We start from the raw sequence: 17,203 nt of genomic DNA on the forward strand, positions 1-17,203 counted from the left end.
CAATGCAGATGAACGTCCTGTGAAGTGGTCTAAAGAGGATTATAAAGGCCACTGACCTGCGAGCACGCCGCTACATATTGCAAATGGTAGAATTTAGAAATAACCTGCAGTTTCCGGGACAGTCCTTCATCCCGCCTACATGATTCATCACCCTGAAGCTCCAGATCCTCTCCGTTGGGGTTAAACACATTTACATGGGGTTTTAATCGCTGGGATTATTCATCAAAGTGTGTGATAAGAGTGAAAAATGACACCATTGAGATACATTTATTAATATATGTCTCGTACCCCCAGAGTTAAATATTTTATACACTGAAAATACATATCTGAGAGAAATTATTCATTTGCAAACAGTTGAAAAAGATAAAAGGCTTGGCTGGTGATCCTAAATGCATTTATTTTTGCTTGGAAATCCTGCTTATTTGAGGTGGTTGAGCCAGCAGATTAACAATGAGAGCTGAGTCTAATGTCTGGCTTGGTTCTAAGAGCTAGTGTACGAGCTGAGCTATGAACATGTTTGGCATGTAGATCATGCAATAAACATCATGTAAAAATATGATAAAGTTGTGTCAGAATTCAAAAAAGCATATTTCTTTAACATACGGAATAGTTTCACTGTCGTTCATCGGGTGGTATATCACTGCATTGAAAGTGATAGTTTTTAACCCCTTCAGTGCCCGCCCCTTTCCCCGCCCTGTGCCGGCCGTTGCATTAGCGGGCGGGGTCTATGACGAGCTGGACTCGTCATGGGCACAGCGCAACCGCGGCCCATGACGAGTCCAGCTCGTCATGGGCACTGAAGGGGTTAAACATGAACTTAGAAGCATTCATCCCACACCGACTCCTTGGCCTGACGACAATGGTATTGGTTAACTAAGAGGCAAGGGAGTTGTCATATGTACTCGATATGTGGCTATATTCTTATTATGCATGGAGCAATGTTATATATAGCCCAGTGTTTCTTAACCTGTAGTCCTGGGACCCTAGGGGTCTGCAAGGGCTATTCAGGGGATCCGCAATTGTTTTTCAAAATTAAACAAATATAACAATTAATAAATTAAAACGAATAAAGAACGTACAAATAAAGAAACTAAATTGAAAATGTGATAACTTTTTCTATGTTTGATCGTGAATTAAACAAAAGATTTCAATATTTGAGCATTTTCATGGTGCATACTTGTTTTTGTATTTTTGTGTATTGTTTTGAAGTTCAAATAAAAATTGCTTAGGCTGGGAGTCCCCAGCTTTCAATATTGACTCTGTGGGGGTCCCCGGATTCCAGAAATTATTGAGTAGGGAGCCACAGAAGTCAAAAGGCTAAGAACTGCTGTTATATTCAATTAAAACAAACACAAGGGATGATATTGTGCAGCGCACACGCTAAACTCACATATTTCAAGATGTTCTCATATGCAATAATGAAGAAAAAGTGCGAACTGTGATATACAACATTTGCCTACGATCACAACTTTGTTCAAATGGGGAAGCCGTGATTGATTTCATATTTTCTTGTTTCAGATTGAGCGATTCAGCCAGTAGATGGGTTAATGTTTGTCCTTCTTACAGTACTGCGCTAAGTAGAGCGTGGGTGGCAGGCAGAAGCCACGAAAGCTCGCCTCGTTTTGGGGGTCGAAGGTCCAAGAGGAGCGCGAGCTGAGCCAGAGTCCGTCATCTGGCTCCAGCCCTCCTCGAGCCTCCAGTGGCTCGCCCAGCTCCACTGCGCACTCACTGTATTCAGTACAGTGGGCGTGTGACGCAGCGAGAGCGCTGCATCAATTATCGCATGCTTTCTCTTCTCACGAGCCTGAGAGGAATTAGAGTGCCATGCGGTGTGCCTCGTCGTTGAGTGCTTGCCACTTCCCCCTCAGGCGGCGCCCTCCGCAGCCTTCTCGTCGTTCACATTTGGCAGAAGAGTTATGTTTTTCGCCGCGCCCTCCCTGGAGCCGGCTGTTCCTACAGTGCTGTCTGCATAGGGGCAGAAAGGTCCTGGCCCCGCCCCCTTCCTCCTCCCCTAATCCGCGGTGACATCCCTGCGACCACGCTCCATGGACCACTGAGGCTGAAACAGCTGATCGCTGATTTATGAACAAGAGCCAACGCATCTCATCCCAGCCCTCTGCTGCATCCTATCCCACAATGCCTTGCACCGTTTGCTGCAGTCTTCCAACGCAGGCTGGGAGGATGGGGGCAAGAGGGAGAGATGCACTAAACGCAGATTGATTGGATTGGCTCCTTTCAGGGGCTCCCCCCGAGTCAGCAAACCTAGGATTTCTCTCCCCTAATGACGACACCGAGCTTCCTTTTGTGCGCGCCATCTCCTGCCCCCCACCTGCCATGGAGGCTCACCTCGTCCAGTAGCAACCTGCCTTCCCTGCAGTGCGAGCTCCCCAGCTGGGGAAGGGAGTCAGTCCTTCCCCCGGTCTCTTGACATCCTCCGGAACTTGCCGTCAGCCAGAACGATGCTTCCTTCTCGCGCATCCCTGGAGGTCGTGGACATGGCCCACAGCAGGACTGTCATTCCTGCTTCCTGCTGAATTGGCTTTTTCTGCAGAAATGGGTGAGTGCTCTTCTGTGTTTCTTTGTGATTTGTGTGTGTGTGTGTTTTCTGTGCTTTATTTATACATGGTAGACGCAGCTGGAGAGCTGCAGGCTGAGGGGGAAGGGAGCCACACCGAAATCACATACACGCGTAGGGGATTTTGCACATAGATGATACCGTTCATGAGGCTAGGTGGCAGGCATTAGATAGCACAAGTGATGTGAAATGTGACTCTATCATATATAAAATGTGCCCTGGCCTCCGTTTGCCACTGCGCTGCAATCTTTGAATGGCTGCAAGGTTCACAGATGACTTTGCGTTCTAAAGGCCGCGGCTTACAGTCCCCCGCTGTAAACAGATTCAGCGTTTTGTTCGTTTGCAGGCACAGAACAGAGGCTGTCTTTTAGAGACGTCCTTCCTTCACCCCCCTTGATCCTGCCGAGCATCGACCCCTCGCCGGTGGTGCCAAGGCACGGCGGACCCACTGCTGCCGTCGCCATTGGAAACGTGTTCATTCATAATGCATGAATACATGATTGTGGTGCCGGCGGAGGCTGCCGGCACTGATTGCCACTTCGAGAGGGATGGGGCTGACACGGTCATCTAGGCATTGGGCTTGAATGTTAATATACTGCTCCTGTGAGTAGACGCCCCTGGTCTGCACAGGTTCAAGTCGTTATATTATTGTGTCTTTGGAGAGTGCCTATGCAGCGCTGCTGATCAGATGAGATTGGAGGGGGGGGGTGTTGGGGGGGGGGGGGGGTGTTGGCCAAAATAGGAATCCGGCCTGAAGAGAGGAAATGGAGGGATACGTCGTTAGGGCGTTCAAATAACAGTGTAACAGTGTTTTTAGCTGTTAAGGGCGAGGTTGAAGAGGCGTGCTTGCACACTCCAGGGTTTCTTGTGGACTGGGAATTTTGTGAAATGAGAGCCCAGGACAATCAATGTCAGGGCCTATTAGGAGTCGTTGAGCCTCTGTAGCTGCATAGAGAGCATCCATCAATTGCAGTCCCTTTTGTAGACACGAAGACCATCAGTGTCTGCACAAGACTTGCTCGCATGTGTGTGTGTGTGTGTCAGTGCTGTCCAAGTGGTGTGTATTGGAGGTGCAGTTAAATGCCAATCTTAGGAGTAAACATTATCATAGGAATGAGAAGCTCCTGCTTCTTAAGTCTTTCAGGAGGCAAATGTGGCTTCCATGATGGTACAGGTATGTCTCCTATTTGGCCTAGCCCATATCCCTGTGCCTTTCTCTCTGTCCTTGCCACTTCTCAAGAGCGTGATTCAAAGCTGACCCTGCTCTTGCCAACCAATCGTGTATCCGGGGTTCTTTGCGGCAAGGTGTGAAGCTATGTGTTGGAGGTGTGTGGCATTGTCTCTTACTGGAGGGGTGTGGCATTGTCTCTTACTGGAGGGGTGTGGCATTCTCTTACTGGAGGGTTGTGGTATTGTATCTCACTGGAGGGTTGTGGTATTGTCTCTTACTGGAGGGTTGTGGTATTGTCTTTTACTGGAGGGTTGTGATATTGTCTCTCACTTTAAGGTTGTGGTATTGTCTCTCACTGGAGCGATGTGGTATTGTCTCTTACTGGAGGGTTGTGGTATTGTCTTTCACTGGAGCGATGTGGTATTGTCTCTTACTGGACGGTTGTGGTAGTGTCTCTCACTGGAGCGATGTGGTAGTGTCTCTCACTGGAGCGATGTGGTATTGTCTCTTACTGTAGGTTTGTGGTATCGTCACTTACTGCAGGGTTTTGGTATTGTCTCTCACTGGAGCGATGTGGTATTGTCTCTCACTGGTGGGTTGTGGTATTGTCTTTTACTGAAGGGTTGTGGTATTGTCTCTCACTGGAGGGTTGTGGTATTGTCTCTTACTGGAGGGTTGTGGTATTGTCTCTTACTGGAGGGTTGTGGTATTGTCTCTCTGGAGGGTTGTGGTATTGTCTCTTACTGGAGGGTTGTGGTATTGTCTCACACTGGAGGGTTGTGGTTTTCTCTCTTACTGAAGGTGTGTGGCATTGTCTCTCACTGGAGGGTTGTGGTATTGTCTCTCACTGGAGGGTTGTGGTATTGTCTCTCTGGAGGGTTGTGGTATTGTCTCTTACTGGAGGGTTGTGGTGTTGTCTCTCTCTGGAGGGTTGTGGTATTGTCTCTCTGGAGGGTTGTTGTATTGTCTCTCACTGGAGCGATGTGGTATTGTCTCTTACTGGACGGTTGTGGTAGTGTCTCTCACTGGAGCGATGTGGTATTGTCTCTTACTGTAGGTTTGTGGTATCGTCTCTTACTGGAGGGTTGTGGTATTGTCTCTCACTGGAGCGATGTGGTATTGTCTCTCACTGGTGGGTTGTGGTATTGTCTTTTACTGAAGGGTTGTGGTATTGTCTCTCACTGGAGGGTTGTGGTATTGTCTCTTACTGGAGGGTTGTGGTATCGTCTCTTACTGGAGGGTTGTGGTATTGTCTCTCACTGGAGCGATGTGGTATTGTCTCTCACTGGTGGGTTGCGGTATTGTCTTTTACTGAAGGGTTGTGGTATTGTCTCTCACTGGAGGGTTGTGGTATTGTCTCTTACTGGAGGGTTGTGGTATTGTCTCTCTGGAGGGTTGTGGTATTGTCTCTTACTGGAGGGTTGTGGTATTGTCTCACACTGGAGGGTTGTGGTTTTCTCTCTTACTGAAGGTGTGTGGCATTGTCTCTCACTGGAGGGTTGTGGTATTGTCTCTCACTGGAGGGTTGTGGTATTGTCTCTCTGGAGGGTTGTGGTGTTGTCTCTTACTGGAGGGTTGTGGTGTTGTCTCTCTCTGGAGGGTTGTGGTATTGTCTCTCTGGAGGGTTGTGGTATTGTCTCTCACTGGAAAGTTGTGGTATTGTCTCACTGGAGGGTTGTGGTTTTCTCTCTTACTGAAGGTGTGTGGCATTGTCTCTCACTGGAGGGTTGTGGTATTGTCTCTTACTGGAGGGTTGTGGTATTGTCTCACACTGGAGGGTTGTGGTTTTCTCTCTTACTGAAGGTGTGTGGCATTGTCTCTCACTGGAGGGTTGTGGTATTGTCTCTTACTGGAGGGTTGTGGTATTGTCTCTCTGGAGGGTTGTGGTATTGTCTCTTACTGGAGGGTTGTGGTGTTGTCTCTCTCTGGAGGGTTGTGGTGTTGTCTCTTACTGGAGGGTTGTGGTGTTGTCTCTCTCTGGAGGGTTGTGGTATTGTCTCTCTGGAGGGTTGTGGTATTGTCTCTCACTGGAAAGTTGTGGTATTGTCTCACTGGAGGGTTGTGGTTTTCTCTCTTACTGAAGGTGTGTGGCATTGTCTCTCACTGGAGGGTTGTGGTATTGTCTCTTACTGGAGGGTTGTGGTATTGTCTCTCTGGAGGGTTGTGGTATTGTCTCTTACTGGAGGGTTGTGGTGTTGTCTCTCTCTGGAGGGTTGTGGTATTGTCTCTCTGGAGGGTTGTGGTAGTGTCTCTCACTGGAGCGATGTGGTATTGTCTCTTACTGTAGGTTTGTGGTATCGTCTCTTACTGGAGGGTTGTGGTATTGTCTCTCACTGGAGCGATGTGGTATTGTCTCTCACTGGTGGGTTGTGGTATTGTCTTTTACTGAAGGGTTGTGGTATTGTCTCTCACTGGAGGGTTGTGGTATTGTCTCTTACTGGAGGGTTGTGGTATCGTCTCTTACTGGAGGGTTGTGGTATTGTCTCTCACTGGAGCGATGTGGTATTGTCTCTCACTGGTGGGTTGCGGTATTGTCTTTTACTGAAGGGTTGTGGTATTGTCTCTCACTGGAGGGTTGTGGTATTGTCTCTTACTGGAGGGTTGTGGTATTGTCTCTCTGGAGGGTTGTGGTATTGTCTCTTACTGGAGGGTTGTGGTATTGTCTCACACTGGAGGGTTGTGGTTTTCTCTCTTACTGAAGGTGTGTGGCATTGTCTCTCACTGGAGGGTTGTGGTATTGTCTCTCACTGGAGGGTTGTGGTATTGTCTCTCTGGAGGGTTGTGGTGTTGTCTCTTACTGAAGGTGTGTGGCATTGTCTCTCACTGGAGGGTTGTGGTATTGTCTCTTACTGGAGGGTTGTGGTATTGTCTCTCTGGAGGGTTGTGGTATTGTCTCTTACTGGAGGGTTGTGGTGTTGTCTCTCTCTGGAGGGTTGTGGTATTGTCTCTCTGGAGGGTTGTGGTATTGTCTCTCACTGGAAAGTTGTGGTATTGTCTCACTGGAGGGTTGTGGTATTGTCTCTTACTGGAGGGTAGTGGAATTGTCTCTCACTGGAGGGTTGTGGTATTGTCTCTTATGGGAGGGTTGTGGTATTGTCTCTCTGGAGGGTTGTGGTATTGTCTCTTACTGGAGGGTTGTGGTATTGTCTCACACTGGAGGGTTGTGGTTTTCTCTCTTACTGAAGGTGTGTGGCATTGTCTCTCACTGGAGGGTTGTGGTATTGTCTCTCACTGGAGGGTTGTGGTATTGTCTCTCTGGAGGGTTGTGGTATTGTCTCTTACTGGAGGGTTGCGGTGTTGTTTCTCTCTGGAGGGTTGTGGTATTGTCTCTCTGGAGGGTTGTGGTATTGTCTCTCACTGGAAAGTTGTGGTATTGTCTCACTGGAGGGTTGTGGTATTGTCTCTTACTGGAGGGTTGTGGAATTGTCTCTCACTGGAGGGTTGTGGTATTGTCTCTCTGGAGGGTTGTGGTATTGTCTCTCACTGGAAAGTTGTGGTATTGTCTCTCACTGGAGGGTTGTGGTATTGTCTCTTACTGGAGGGTTGTGGAATTGTCTCTCACTGGAGGGTTGTGGTTTTCTCTCTTTCTGGAGGTGTGTGGCATTGTTTCATACTGGAGGGTTGCGGCTGGTCTTCTTGTGCAACACAGAGGTCACAAATGCTTTCCTGCAATCAGAAATGTCGAGTCAGTTGTCGCAGAAGGTTCAGGTGGTAGTGTTCCCACTGGACTGCTTCCCCTTACTAAATAATTGGGATTTTTAAAGCTGCAAGTCTTGCCCCCTCCTGCAGGCAGCATGTCTGGCCTTTCATATTCAAAGTTGGCTGCAAGCTGTGAGTGTCTGGGCTGGGTCTGTCCTTTGTCTTTCTCTTGCCGTCTAGCATTCCTTTAGCTGGAGTTCAGCATAGTTTAATTAAAACAAGGTCATCCGCCCTGGTGGGCAGTGACCCTCGTAGCTGAAGTGATGTGCAGTCCATGCACTCGGGACGCTCTGCAGGCAGTTGGAGTCCCTTCTGCAGGGGCCTGGTGTGAACTACTCCTGCGCCTCTTCTCAAGGGGGTGTTGGCCGGGAGGGAGGGGGTGGTCTGTTGTTTAAAAGACCCTTTATTCGGGACAAGTTTGGCTCACTTCTTTCCATCCTTTGTTTAAGCCGCACAATCTATCTTGTCTTAAACAACTCACTAATATCAGCACCCCAACTTCCCACCCCTACGCCTCCCAGCCCCATGTTCTTAGCCACATAAAACTTTGAACCAACGTTAAGACCCACGGTCCTCATGTGCTCCCCCTTCTATCCCCTGCTGCTATATATTGCTTCTCTAGGCCGCCCGCCCCAGGACTAGCCCACCTCTTGGCTCTCCTTTTGCCACCCCTTTTCCCCTACTTCTCCCATTCTTCCGTAAACTGTCTATCCACATTTTCATTCTTTGAGCCCTCACACTGCCCCAAGAAAAACCCTCCTCTGATGCATTCTTCTGTCCCCACTTACTACTTTAAGACCCACTCCTGCATCCTCCCAGGGCCTCCCTCATACTTTCCAGATACAGCCTGCTCCCTAGCAGCAAAAGGTGCACCACATAAGGTCTAAAGAGCACAGAATATTCAAACACAATATCTTCATGTTTAATTAGCCAAGTCCCTTTGACCTACAGAATCCGGAGATTTCCCAGTTCACTTCCTTATGTGCCCTATCGATCACCATAAGCTTCCTAGCCCCTCGCCACACCCTTCTGAAAGCAGCTGCATCCACAACAGGCCGTCCTATCCCATATTTCCTTTATCTACTGAGATTTCTCTTCATAATTTTTCGAAATTCGTTCTCTGTCACATTACCCAAACCAATTTTTCCCCCAGTGCAGCTCTACCTCATCTGGCCGCTACTGTTTCACCCTCAGCTCCCACAGCATGAGCATCAGTTGGACCCATCTCATGCTTCCCATTTGATAACACCGTGCTGCCACTTGATCAAAATCCATCCTAAACTGTTGTCCAAAGCATTGCCGCCCGTGGGGTCTCCAGACCATTTTGCAACAGAATGACCACGAATCCACACCATTGCGCCTGCAGGACAGAGCCCACCAGTTAACCTCTATCTTTCATCCCAGCCATCCCATGTCCTCATACAACCCCACTTGCAGTCACTCATCCGCCTACCTGGGTCTCTCAGTCTTGCTTCCCTCAGCCCCTGTCTGTCACTCACCCTACAACCATCTTCATGCCGAAATAATGGCCCAGTGCCCTATCTCACAAATCCCCGCACTCTCTTGACCAGGCCATCACCCTTTCTTCTTACTCCCTAATCCATACCATGTTGCCTTTTCCTTTTTGCTCTGTCTTACTTCTCGTCACCCAAAGGTCCACTCCGTCTGTCCTCACATTTATATATCCTCCAGTTGCTGCCTCTTGTATCACTTTGTGCACAACCTCTGGTGTCATAAAAGCTCCAAAGAACAACACTGTAGAATTCACTCAAACAATGCACTTTCCCATGCATATGCGCTTGCGTGAATTGCCTGGTCCAATATTATTTTCAAAATGTCCATTGTGATAGGCCTGTACACATCACTTCTTTATCCTTTTTCTCAATTCAACCGGCATGGGTTCTACACCCCTGAAAACCTTTTCCATAGAATGCAGTCCCTGCCAGTTTGCTCACAGTGGGTACCGGCACTAACATCTTCTCAATATCACTTATTAAAATATAAATCGGTCACTCCTCCTTTCTTCCAGCCCCTGCCAAACCAGCTGGTAAGCTTTCCCCTCTGCCTCTGGCCCATTGTGTGCAGGAGGAATGTGTGTCAAAGACATGTACTTCCAGCACTCACTTACTGGAGGATCCGACATTGGTGACAATCTCCCATTGGTCTCTGTGGAACTTCCATGGTTCATTTGTGTACTACAATTTCCTGTGAAAAACAGCATATTTATTTTACCTTACATGTAAGGGTGAACTATACATTATAAGTACAGTCTCTGTGATTTATTTGACCAAACTCTACAAGTGCAAACAAACTGGGGATCAATATGTGGTGTTGTAACGGGTAGTAAAAAGAGACAGGGATTTTTAAATATTTATATTTAGTGGGGTTTTATTGTAAATAATGCTGGCTTTATAGCCAGTTCTCACTGTTGGTGATCATTGGATTATTTAACAACTACACACGATTACTCCCATTTTAATATATTCCAATCATGGGCAAGTAAAAATACAGGACTCCTTTTTCGGGGAGAGTCTGGTTGGTCCATCATGCTGAACCAACCAGCCACTCTATAATGTTGGCCTCCTAACCACTGTTGTGTGCTAGTCTGTTTTGGGAATTGGTCAACAACCAGTCCATGTCTTGATTCTACAGCATGCGTCAGGCTTACCGATATCACTAGTTGATGTGTGCAAATGTCAACAATCTCCTAATGGACTTCGGAAACATTTCCTTTTGCACACCCATTCCTCTTTCACCTGCTCTTACAGTGGCCAACTAGGGCGATTTCCAAGGGTTTCGATAATTGTATTTTTGGCCAAAGGAGGAAAATTTCCTTCAAAAGGAGGAGAGTGGATTACAGGTAAGCAAATGTACCTTTCAACATGTTACCCGCATGGATATAAACAACAGACTGCAGCTGCCTGAGTTTGCTCCAGGAGCTAGAACACAAGAGCCTGATCTTGGAAGTTTCAGTGATTAGTCTAAGGAGGTGAACTGTGGGCATCAGTAGGTGATACACAGTATATCAACTGTAGGGTGAGCTGGGAACCTACTTTAAATGTGATGTTAGAGAATCCCAAAGAACCCTGGGATGCTTAAGGTGCTCTAAGAAAGTGATGTGTCTAGCGGGAGACTAATGCTACACAGGGCATGATCTGAATACGAAATCAGGCACACGTGGAAACTGAAGGACTGCTTTTAGCTGCTTAGTATGTAAGCTTACGCTAAAGTTTCTACATGCGGTCCAGGCAACAAACCTTTCCTACCAGGGCGGAGAGCTGATTCACAGGCTCAACAAAATGGCCACTTAAATGAAATGGAGTCTGGGTGTGAGCTGCTGGGCTGGTAGGGATGTGCACAGCTGGCTGAAAACTGGTGCAGCCCTGTTGTGAAGCTGGTGGAGTGTTGGGAGTGGTATAGATGTCCAAGGTTCTACATGTCATCCATTAGACACCTAGAAGCACCCGTTGAACGTTATCTGCTGCTTGGTTTGTGGAGTTAAAATAAAAACATTACGTTTTTAGCTCAAATTGATAAAAGTTACCATATAAAACGCCACACATGGTACCACACATTCTAGCCCCTTTGCAAAGGCAAACTGGTTATCTTTCAGTAGGTGATTGTTGTATTCAGTTGTTAACCTAGTAGTAGTGAGGCAAAACCTTCAACCAGACAATACTATGATAATGAACGCCTATGGTAAAATGTGCAGTGGTAACACTGGACGGAGGGTTGGTGGAGGGTAGCATGTTGTTATGCTTCAAAGCCTTCTGCCAACGTCCCAACACTGAGTGACATCTCAAAACAGCGAGTGGCTCCACTCAGTAGTTAAGGCTATGTATTCCTTTATATTATTTTATTTATGAAGCTCTTTGAAGAAAGCAGTTTATAAGATACTTTCCTTCTTTGAGGCTTAAACAGTATAGACTTATATTTATTTTGCACAAAGCAGTATATAATCTGCGCTGGGTTGACCCGGCACAGCAAAGAGGCAGTATCTTCTCAAGTATATATCCTGACGTTGTACTGGCTGCCAAGCAGACATGGAGTACATTTTTGACCGTCTTTCTAGGGAGGGGCATTTTATAAATATAAATGTTCACCTCTTCAAGCATGAGACATTGTTTTAATCTGGATTTCTGTGGTGTATCTCATCTTGTGATCCTGGGCATATAGTTGCCAAATTTTCCAACTTTAAACCAGGAAACCTTACATCAATTCCGGCTTTCGTTTGACCACGCTGTCTATGATTATGAGTTCGATGTAGTGATAGTTACTGCATACTCCGTAAGTAGCTCATGAGTTTAACACATTGTCTGATTGCAAGTTAAAAAAATGCATGTGATATTTAGCACATGTCCTAAATATTGCATGTTTGTGCTACACCTGCGCTATATAATGCATGTGATATTTACTACATGTGATATTAACCACATGCGAAAAATAATGCATGTGGTAAATAATACCCAATTACAAGTATGAGAACAATTAAAAACAGTGGAAAATACCTGTAGTTCAAGTAGTTTGTAAAAATTCCAGAAAGTGTACGGGAATGCAAAAAAAGCAGCAAAGCACTTGATTTCAAAATGTTACTGTTGCACTGATTGAATTTGAATTTGCTGCACTGAATACTGTTTGCTAGGCGATGGCGCTGAGTAGAACCACTCTTTTTATTGGTATTCTGTACCGCCTCCCGCTCTAGTCATTGAGCAAGGGCGGGGCTTTTCTCCCCATCCTTCCACTTCCTGATCCTTATTTAGGATGAGAGCGCAGACGCTCCCCGGTGCACCATAGGCAGGCCCATCTATGCCCATCAGCGTCAGCACCAGTCATGCTGTCCATTTCTTCTCAGAACTATGTGGAAAACTGGTCTACAGTAAGTCCTTTCCGCTGAGTCTTCAACCACCCAAATGTAACACCCAAATGTAACAATCAGTTAGCCTGCGACAATGAAAGCAACAGCCGATTCCTATGCCCAAAATGTTATTTTCATCTATACACAAGATTTTCCGTCAGTAAACCTTTGAATTGCACCTATGTGGCTCACCAAAGACCCACACATATGGCAAATATGAGACCACACAACTCAGTAGAATATAGTTCAATCCCAGACAATCACCCAATTCAAAAACCCATTTCACATACTGATGGGGTTTTAAAAGCATTTCTAATTAATGTTCAATCGTTCTCCAAGCACATAGCAGATCTGTGAAATATCTTACACGACAATATCTGGGACCTAATCTTTCTAACTGAAACACGGTCCGGGCCTTGAATCTGTCATTGCCAATGGATACTCGATCTCTCACTTAGACAGAACTGGTACAGTGGTGGAGGGATTGCTATCATTTACAGCTCCAATTTATTTTGCTTTAGTCAGCAGGTAGACTCATTTACAGAATAAAGCTGAGGCTCTTTCTTTCACTGTGAATATTTCAAACAATATCTCCTCTCTGGAATTCCCGTGCATTACCTCCCCTAGGCTGACTCACAGTTCTGTGCGATTCTAGCCAATGCCATTACGTCACTATGTTCACAATGCTCTAATTTTATGGTTTTAGGCAATTGTAACATACACCTGGCTAATCCTTCTTGATTGAGCCAATGTCCAATTTTAACCTAGCTCAAAAGGTTATTGGCATACATTAGAGGTTACCTATTCCAAACTTCCCTCACTTGTGGATGAAGCGTCCCCTTTAGCATGGTCTGATCATCATCTCATCCCTTTCCATTTTAATCTCCCCGCTCTACAGACTCTCAAAACAAACAAAGCACCTCTGTACCATCTTTAGCATGTAATCCGGACACAGTATTGAACATAACATGTTCCTTGGTCAAGATTGACCGCTCCAGTGGCATAGGCATTGGCATCAAAACTTTTGAGTCTGACCTAAAATCACTTTTTGACACAATTGCACCACTAAAAACTAATAATGGAAAAAAAATTGTCTTCTGCTTAATGGTTCAGTGCCGGAAAAAATGGAGGAAAACCGCAAATGCAAAAAAACATGAAAGGAAGTGGCAAGGCAATTTTTCTGAGGAGGATAAAAGCAGCTATAAATATGCTTTGAAACAGTTCAGGCGAAATATCAGAAAAGCCAAATCTAGCACGATCACCAAACAAATTGAGGAAGTAAAGAATGCTCCTCGAACCACAATAAAATCGTAGACTCCTTCCTGAATCTGAAATCTTGTAAACAATCTATGCCTACTTCTCTGAAATTTGTTGATAGTCTATCCTGCTTTTTCCAAGGTAAAATTGTAAAAATGTATTCACAATTCAAAGATAGTCTGAATAACAATCCCTCCAGGTCCCTACCAAAACCTCAAGCCATCCAACCACAGCTATCTACTCTCGACAGGATTACTTTGGCGGTCTCTGAAAGGATTATTTTACAATCCAGATCCAGCTTCCCACTAGACATCTGTCTGCGACACACAATGAAGTGTGAAATGAAGGGTCTTAATCCCCAGATAAATGACTTGCTTAATCTTTCTTTAGAATCCCGGAACAGTCCCTACAATATGGAAAAAAACGATAGTGCTCCCTCTTATTAGAAAGCAAAACTTGGATCCACTAAACCCAAGCAGCTACAGACCTATCTCCCTACTTCCGGCAATGGGTAAAATGGTAGAAACTTGGAAAAATAGGCAGATCGTAAAGTTTATAGTTGAGAATAACAGCCTACATCCCTACCTGTCCCCTTTTCAAGCCGACTTTATTACTGAAGTAACAGACTTCATTCAAATTCAGCTTGACTCTCAAAACAAATAAATATTGGTCCTGCTTGACCTGCCGGTTGCTTTTGATACGGTCTCACACGGGATCCTGCTGCAGCCACTGGAAGAAATAGGCATTACAGGCACTGTCTGGAATTGGCTAAAGTCCGTTGTTATGGGCGGACAGCAAGCAGTCTATTTACCCCCTTTACATCATAATCTAAAGAAATAGAGTGTAGGGTACCTCAGGGCTCAGCCCTCAGACCAACATTATTCAACATATATACGGCCACACTCGCAGCTGTGGCACAAGCCTGGGGTTTCAATGTTGTGTCATACGCTGTATAACTTCAACAACCTAGACAATTCAGCTATCGCTAATTTTCAAGGCTGCTGTTTGCTGACAGTGGCAGAATGGATGTTCAAGAACTGCCTTTGCCTGAACTCGGACAAGTCAGACATCTTAGTTTTTGGTACTTTCTCTCCCCTGGGCACAGAAATAATTTTGCTGTCTGAGCTGGGTGTTTCCCCAGCTCCCACCACCGTGGCCAAAAACCTTGGAGTCAAAATTGACACCTCACTGTCCTTCAAAGCACAAGTCAAAGCCACAATCGGATTTGTTTTTTAATTCTTACCACCTAACACTCGCACATGTATCATTCATGCCCTAATAACATCCAGGCTGGATTATGCTAATATCTTGCTCCTCGGTACCCCTTTAGGGCTCATAAACAGACTACCATGGGTCGAGAACGTTGCAGCACGCATGGTCCTGAATAACACAAAAATCAATTTGAATGGAACTGAAAATACTTCATTGGGTTCCTTTCAGCCAAAGAATTACCATTAAAAGCTCTCTTATTCACTTTCAGAGCTGTGGATGTGACAGGCCCAAACGATTTCCAGGAAAGATACCAGCCACACAAAAACGTATGATGTGCCCATCAAAATGTCTTAGTCATCCCAAGAATATACAGATCGAGAGCTGGAGGCAGGGCCTTCTACTATTTGGCACCTAAACTTTGAAACTCGATTCCGAACTTTCCAAGGAATATACAGACAGCGTCCATGTTTAAAGCTCAGATCTGTAAATTGGTCTCCTTGTCCTTCTCTTAAACACTATTTACTTGTCATCCTGCCTGCTTACATCCACAGCTAGTGCCAGGCCACTCCCGCTGGATCAACTGTTGCGTTTTATATACCTTCATCATTCATTTATTTGAGTTATGCAAGCTTCTAAAATCAGAAGTCAAAGTGGACAGGAACTAGAGGAAACTACCTTCCTCTGCTCATTTGTTAAAGATGAACCGTCCATCTAGTTCTGTTCATTAGAAATTGTTCCACAATGGATAGAGGGAAGCAAAGGCAGTCAAGCACTAGAGGGAGCAGATAATCTGCTTCTACAGAGGGAACATATGGCCATGGTTGAAAACAGCAGGGAATTGGTTAGATGTTGTGGGTGAGTTCTTTTGGGGCGAGGGTAGAGAAATGCTGCAATAGTGCTGGGCAGAGATTTGTAGCGAGTGTTTGACCTACTAAGTTATTTACCAGTGTGACAATAATTTGCCATTGGGAGAATATTTCTGCAGTTCTATCTTTGCCTCAAGCGGTCAGGCACCTTCACCACTCTCCCAAGACCATAGTTCAACGACATCTTTCTTTCCACAACAACCTCTGTTATTCATCTATTTTGTCCTTCTAGCCTTTACGGCAATAGAGGATGTAGGATGACAGAAACTCTCCTTTGCACACTACACAGGAGATGTGGAAATAGAAAGAAAGGAGTGGAGTGAAAATGGAAGACAGTAGGTGATGGATGGAATTACTTGTATTGCTTTCAACCAATAATAATTATTCTCCCTAAATTCCATTCACAAGTGATGCTAGATGAGGCTGAAAGATGTGTGTTATGGAGGATAATTCTAGTCAGAGGGACTCTGGCATAGCAATACAGGGTGGATCGTCTCATTTTAGGTCATGGCCAAGACAGATTTTCATACGGTTGGTCCCTGTCCGCTACGGCACAGACTAGCTAAAATTATTATGGAAGGGACTGCAACAAAGCGTTTTTACAAGTTGCATAGATTGATTCAGGCATTTCCATCCATCAGTTTGGGCTGTATAAATGTATTGATAATGGATTTTAGAAAGTGTTCTGAGCTGGAGGAGGAATGAATTAGTAAAGAGCAGCAGGAGGAAGTAACAGAGATTTGGGAGGCAGATTAGTATAGCTTCAGATATAGTGGGTTTACAGTGGAGTTAGCAGGACGACATCCAGGAATAAGAAGTAGAGAGAATGTGTTTGATATTCAGATTGTGACATGGTATCCTCCTTGTAGAAATGATAGACCAACTCGTTAGACAATATAATAGCAAGCAATGAAAACCAATGGTTAGGTGGGGTTGTTAGAAAGGAGGTATTAATTTAGAAAGGTGGGGACTCCTATCAACTCAGTAAGCCCACTCTGGTTAGGTCAAAACACAGTTCTTGAGGTAGCTATGGCACAAGCATCAGGCAATCCCCAGAGGTGTGTGTGTGTTAAGTTCAAGCACTCCCAACGATTTCAAAGTAGAGAACACAAAACAAGTTTGAAAAATAGGGAAATAATTATTGAGCAAAAAGATACTAGGTTCATGAAAATGGGTTAAGGGGAGCCGTGGATATTAATTTTAAAATGTGTAAGGCAAGAAAGCATCTAGAAAAAGTCAAGCACTATGGAAAAGCAACAACAGTCTGCAGTGTACTGGGACCTAGGTGTAATTTCAGGCCAACCATGATGGAGCACAGGTAGAATACACTAATCGGGTTGTCTCAGTCAAAGACTTTACCTTCAGGCTTAGTCTCCAACTGCTGGGAAAGTTCTTCTAGAGAGTCCAGCACCTAGCTCCTCAGGGCAGGCTTCTGTGCACAAGGCCTCTCTCCTACCAGGTTTGCAGCAGGGTCTAGTCTTCTTTAGTCAGCTGGGCCCACTTAGAGTCAGAAGTCTTACTTTTTGTGTTCCTGAAGCAGATAAAAGGAAGCCATCTACCTGGCCCTT

The 17,203-nt window shown here is 45.4% G+C and overlaps 1 protein-coding gene across 6 annotated transcripts in view; it reads left to right on the forward strand.

Moving 5' to 3' along the window:
- Positions 1 to 17,203, forward strand: part of TRIM2 (tripartite motif containing 2) — a 403,084-nt gene that overhangs the window by 175,591 nt on the left and 210,290 nt on the right. For 2 of the 6 annotated variants that reach the window (XM_085641685.1, XM_085641684.1), the window contains exon 1: positions 1,931 to 2,557. The exons of the other annotated variants lie outside the window; for them this stretch is intronic. The gene's annotated coding sequence lies outside the window, so the exon portion shown is untranslated. Of the gene's footprint in view, positions 1 to 1,930; positions 2,558 to 17,203 lie in introns of those variants that run through there. 6 annotated transcript variants of the gene reach the window in all.

This window comes from Triturus cristatus, chromosome 2_2 (assembly GCF_964204655.1).
Source record: "Triturus cristatus chromosome 2_2, aTriCri1.1, whole genome shotgun sequence".
NCBI classification, from domain to species: domain Eukaryota; kingdom Metazoa; phylum Chordata; class Amphibia; order Caudata; family Salamandridae; genus Triturus; species Triturus cristatus.